This window comes from Salvelinus fontinalis, chromosome 4, assembly GCF_029448725.1.
Source record: "Salvelinus fontinalis isolate EN_2023a chromosome 4, ASM2944872v1, whole genome shotgun sequence".
NCBI lineage: Eukaryota > Metazoa > Chordata > Actinopteri > Salmoniformes > Salmonidae > Salvelinus > Salvelinus fontinalis.
In genome coordinates this window covers 58,875,199-58,881,761 of record NC_074668.1, presented here as the reverse complement: position 1 = coordinate 58,881,761, position 6,563 = coordinate 58,875,199, and positions in this window count along the sequence as shown.

Genomic DNA, 6,563 nt, shown 5'->3' with positions numbered 1-6,563 from the left:
TTCACGCAAGAACAAGAGAGAGAGCTAATAAACATGGTTTTGGCCAATAATGCTATCAGGCTCAGAGAACTACAAGCCAACATTATCGGTGACCATGCCATTTTCAATAATGTCCATCAGGTCTCTCAGTCAACACTGGCACGCATCCTGAAAAGACATCAGGTTGAAATGAAACAACTTTATCGAGTGCCTTTTGAGCGGAATTCAGAGAGGGTCAAACGGCTGCGGCATGAGTATGTGGAGGTTTGTATTGTTCACTTTAGCACTGTGATGTTGCATACTGCACACATGACTTCTTTACATTGACTGTATACTAGACCTATCCTGAACTACACAATCTTGTCTTTCACTGTATTTCTGGGAGTTTTGCAGATGGATGCTGAGGAAATCCGGCATGAATTCATATATATTGATGAGGCAGGGTTCAACCTCACAAAAGCAAGAAGGAGAGGCAGAAATATCATTGGCCACAGGGCTATAATCAATGTCACAGGGCAACGTGGGGGTAACATCACCCTTTGCGCTGCCATTTCACAGCATGGGGTTGTCCTCCGTCATGCCAAAATGGGCCCTTACAACACACCTCACATTCTCGCATTTTTGGACCGATTTCTCCACATCGTCACAGTAGGTAATGAAATGCACCAGATGCAATACACGGTCTTCTGGGACAATGTGTCATTCCACCGCTCTGCTTTGGTCCAGAACTGTTTTCAACACCATCCACAGTTGACAGTACTATACCTTCCACCATACTCTTCGTTTCTAAACCCTATCGAAGAGTTTTTCTCTGCATGGCGGTGGAAGGTTTACGATCTCCAGCCCCAGGCTCAGGTACCCCTCATTCAGGCCATGGAGGACGCCTGTGACCAAGTCGACGCCGCAGCTGTGCAAGGATGGATTCGACATGCAAGACGGTTCTTCCCGCGTTGTCTTGCTAATGCCGATATTGCTTGTGCTGTTGATGAAATTCTCTGGCCAGATCCAGCTAGGCGAAGAGATAATGTATAGTATGTTTAATGTAGTATTTTCTGTACAATATTGTCAGTTTTTTTCTGATTATTTTTTATGTTTGTTGTTGTTGTTATTTACTGTAATTGTAACCTGTACTGGATACAGTATTTTAAGTTTGTCTGTTTGCTGAGCTAACAGTGCTATGCACACTACTGTAGTAGCATGAAAACTGGGACATGTTTTGTTGTGATTCTCCATGTTGACATGTTGACTGATTTGGGTATATGGAGAGAAATAAATGATATTTTCCTCAGTCTGCAGCGTTGGTCTTGTGTAGTGTTTGTATAGTTGCACTTTCTCTGTGTACTTCATTTACACTACTCTAATCACTGACAATTAGACTTGCTAAAAGTGTTTTTGGTTAGCAACAGCAGTGTGTAACTGGTTCAAAAAGATTGAAGTCATATGAAATGTGTGTGTTTCGTATGGTAACAAAATATCATTTTTATGAAGTCGTGTATAGTTTTGACAAAAGTGTTCCATTTTGCAAATGATCTGAAGTGTTGTGCTACTTTGGTGTAGGGTTGTGCTAATTGTGTGTAGTATTTTGACAAACCGGGCCCTGTTTTCAAAATTGTGCTTAAACAATTGAAAAAAACTGTAATAGACGCTTGGTCTGTTGCCCTTCGTGTTCCAGGCTGATCCCTGAGGTAGGGTTGTGAGGCTTGTGTTTAATGTGACATGGGGTTCTGAGGGGGAAGACTTACCTCCTCTCTCCTAAACATAGACCTCTGATTAAACAGGGTTGTATAAGGTTTTACTACACAGAGGAGAAGGAGCCTACATCATAAAACCCACACATCAGGTGTACCACGTATTTCCTCATCTGGAGCCCTTTGTACTTTAAACGGTGTAAACACTAAATTACTCTGACAGATTACAACGTTCGTGCGGTCTTCCAGTTAATCTGGGACTTCATAAAAAAGGTGGTATGTCGTGATAATATTAGGGAAACACAATCTGTGTAATATGAATATGAACGCTACAGTCTCTATCTGTGAACTTCCAATGCAGTTGTGAGGTCCGTGTCTCTCTTGAGTCCTCCACACTCAAACGTCACAACAGCTGGGGGGGGGGGGGGGGGGGGTTGTTGGAACTCGAGTTAGAACTCAGGGTCCACTGGACCCTGTTGCCCTGGCAACAAGGGCAGAACTTTCTCTCGGGAAAAAAGAGTGACCCGGATGGATCATGTGACCGCAACGAAGCCACTTCCTCTGACCCTGGACCGTATGCGAACACACAAGCGTGGGGAACAATAATTCTCTGATGAGGAAAACGCTACGGATGTACTGAGGATCACTGGTGACCACCATGACCAAGATCAACATTCATCCTCCTCCCTTGAACCCTTCTAGTCTTGTTTCTCCCCTGTGCGTGCAGACCTTCGCGCATGCCTGCATGTTGAGCCAGGGGGACTTGTGTAAGCGTCGCACTGAGGTTGGTGTTTTTACTGCGGGCCATGCCAGCAGAAACAGAGCTGGTGCCCCACTGAGACGCAGACTGTTTACAAAGGTAACAATCACCTCGCTGCTCTAAAGCAGGTGGAGTCTAATCATGAGCAAGCATGGGCCAGATGTCACAGCTTGCAAAGCCACGATGCCTAAAAAGCCAAGAGGGACACAAATTTCAGTACATTTAAACAAAGTGAATTTCCCTCGATTTACCCATTTCATCAAGCAATCTAGACATAAGCAAATAGGACTACAAAGACAGTGTATTGAGCTGTCATTTAGGCCACAAACTGATAGAAACCCATCTAATGTTCCCATTCCACATGTGCAGTCTGTTTGCTCAAAGTCTAACATACACTCCATATGCATGTGTAGTTTATGAGTAACGGGTGGGTCCAGCTATGAATTGAGACATTTCTCCCTTTACTTTGTTTTTGCCAAGTGCCTAAACATATTATGCTATAGCAGATGTTCTGCACATTACACCATTACCTCACTTTTTAACACTAAGAGGGTCTGTCCATTCCCGTCACACTCCAAATTATGACTAGGAGTTATGGGATAGTAAGTCATTATTATGGGATAGTAAGTCTGGATCATGGATATTGAATAGCCCTGCAGGTGGACACTATTTAAAGGGGTAATCTGCGATTCTCAACGCCACTTAGTTTGGTAAACAGCTGAAGAATGGGGCAGAAGAAATGTAACCACTCTCAAATTCATAGACGCAAGAACTGGATGCAAGGACTGACCATCCATGACATCAAAATGACAGTTGTACCATGTTTTGAAGCTATACAATGTTTGTCTAAAATTACATTGCTTGCAAACAATGGAGTAAAAAGCGTATATTTTGGGTTCTGATAGGTTAAGGCCGTTGCTCACGGGGCATTTCTAAGTTGTATTTCTAAAGAATCAATGGCTATACATGAATAATTTAAAAGTAAAAACAAAATGAATGTACCAATCCCAGATTGCCCCTTTAATGAATTGAATTGAATTAATCAATTAATTAAATCGGATGTCAACCAGATGTCATTAAACGGGCACCAACTCACATCAACAGAACTCTCCAATCCATTCATATGGAACAATATCACCACAAACTCTCTCTCTCTCTCTCTCTCTCTCTCTCTCTCTCTCTCTCTCTCTCTCTCTCTCTCTCTCTCACACACACACACACACACACATAATGTGTGACTTATGTGACAACGACTTACTATCTAATAATTACGACTTAGTATCTCATTATTATGACTTACTATCTCATAATTATGACTTACTATCTCATAACTCGTAGTCAGATTTGATTTTCTTGGTGGCAGGATACGGGCTTCCATACGGTTCGACAAAGACAGACATGAAGAAATATAAAGTGTGGTTAAGGGGACAGGGTAAGGATATACCATTTGCAACTTTTTTCAGAATATTAGGTATGAACTTACTGCTTGTATATATGGTAGGTACAGTGGTACAGTAACAGGTGGTATGTGCAGTATGTAGGCCTAACAGGTGTGTACGTGAGGTTAATGACAGGGTTTGTTTCTAGCTGTGGTTAGGTATTGCTGGTAATAATTAGTCCACTGCTCAGGGGAGCAGCCAGTATAAGTAAGCTAATTTAACAACGCCAAGGCCAGGTCTCAATTCTAGGTAGAGGTCGGGAAATGATTAGAGCTCAGCAGGATCAAAGCCTCGACAAGGCTTACGAGGAATGCATTAGCGGAGCTACAAAGAGGTCTGTCGCATTAGGCCACAATATGGACATGTTTCTGTTTATTCCATGTGTAGCTCTGTGTTGTTGTATGTGTCGAATTGCTATGCTTTATCTTGGCCAGGTCGCAGTTGCAAATGAGAGCTTGTTCTCAACTAGCCTACCTGGTTAAATAAAGGTGAACAATTTTTTTTTTTAAATAATGTAGCCATTTTGCGACGGTACCACTAATGCATTCCTTATAGATCTATGGTTTGTTATCTTGCACTGTCACGTAATTAAAACTGCATATTTATTCATGTTCCGATGAGAGGTTGTATTTACAGTGCCTGCAAAAAGTAGTCATACCCCTGACTTATTCTACATTTTGTTCCACAGCCTGAACTCAAAATGTATTAATAGATAAAAATCTCACGCATATACACACAATACCCCATAATGACAAAGTGAAAACATGTTAAATAGTTTTTGTTGCCAATTTATTGAAAGTTAAATACAGAAATATCTATTTTACATAAGTATTCACACCCCGCATCGATACATGTTAGAATCACCTTTGGCAGCGATTACAGCTGTGAGTTGTTCTGGGTTAGTCTCTAAGAGCTATGCACACCTGGATTGTACAATATTTGCCCCGTTTTTTTTCTCAAAATTCTTCAAGCGCTGTCAAATTGGTTGTTGATCATTGCTAGACAACCATTTTCAAGTCTTGCCATAGATTTTCATGCCGATATAAGTCAAAACTGCAACTCGGCCATTTAGGAACATTTACTGTCTTCTTAGTGAACAATTTCAGTATAGATTTGGCTTGTGTTTTAGGTCATTGTCCTGCTGAAAGGTGAATTATTCTCCCAGTGTGTGACGCTCGTCGAAAGGAGTGGACCAAAGCGCAGCGTGGAAAGTGTTCACGATTATTATTATCAAAAACACTCAAACAAAATAACAAAGCGAAAACGAACAGTTCTGTCAGGTACAGACACTAAACAGAAAACAAGACCCCACAAAACCCAAAAGGAAAATGACAACTTATATATGATCCCCAATCAGGGACAACGATAGACAGCTGCCCCTGATTGGGAATCAACCACACCAACATAGAAATAAGGAAACTAGAATGCCCACCCAAGTCGCACCCTGACCTTAACCAAAATAGAGAATAAAACCCTCTCTATGGCCCGGGCGTGACACAGTGTTTGGTGGAAAGCAGACTGAATCAGGTTTTCCTCTAGGATTTTGCCTATGCTTAGCTCCATTGTTAATTTTTTATCCTGAAAAACTCTCCAGTCCTTAACAATTACAAGCATACCCATAACATGATGCAGCCTCCACTTTGCTTGAAAATATGGAGAGTGATACTCAGTAATGTGTTGTATTGGATTTGCCTCAAACATAACACTTTGTATTCAGGACAAAAAGCGAATTGCTTTGCCACATTTTTTGGAGTATTACTTTAGAGCCTTGATGCAAACAAGATGCATGTTTTGGAATATTTATTGGATTCTTTACAGGCTTCCTTCGTTTCACTCTGTAAATTAGGTTAGTATTGTGGAGTAACTACAATGTTGTTGATCCATCCTCAGTTTTCTCCTATCACAATCATTAAACTGTTGTAAAGTCATCATTGACCGCATTGTGAAATCTCTGAGCAGTTTCTGGCAACTGAGTTAGGAAGGACACCTGATATTCAATCTGTTTTTTTTTCATTTTCATTTTAACCTTCTACCAAACCTGTATGTGCCCTTTTTTGAAAGCCATTGGACCTGGTATTTGTGGTTGAATCTGTGTTTTAAATTCACTGCTCGACTGAGGGACCTTACAGATAATTGTATGTGTCGGGTACAGAGATGAGGTAGCTATTCAAAAATCATGTTAAACACTATTATTGCACACCGTGTGTCCATGACACTTATTATGTGACTTGTTAAGTACATTTGTACTACTGAACCTTTAGGATTGCCATAACAAAGGGGTTGAATACTTATTGACATTTCAGCTTTTAATCTTTTATTTATTTGGAAACGTTTCTCTAAACATCATTCCACTTTGACATTATGGGGTATTGTGTGTAGACCAGTGACAAAAATAATCTAAATTTGATCAATTTTAAATTCAGGCCATAACACAACAAAATGTGGAAAAACACAACGGGTGTGCTAACTTTCTGAAGGCGCTGTAGATATTTCAATATAGATATCTAAGTGAATAGGATTGTGAATCTACAGTATATTCTCTGTGTCATGATTTGGATATAGGTTACTACTGTATAGAAGGGCACCTGCTCTGACCAAACAACTGTACTTGCTTTCCTCTCATCGCTGTAGTATTTGGGCTGTTGCTGTCAAATCTCCCTCCCATTTACCCATGGTCCATGTTTCCTGGGCCCTGGT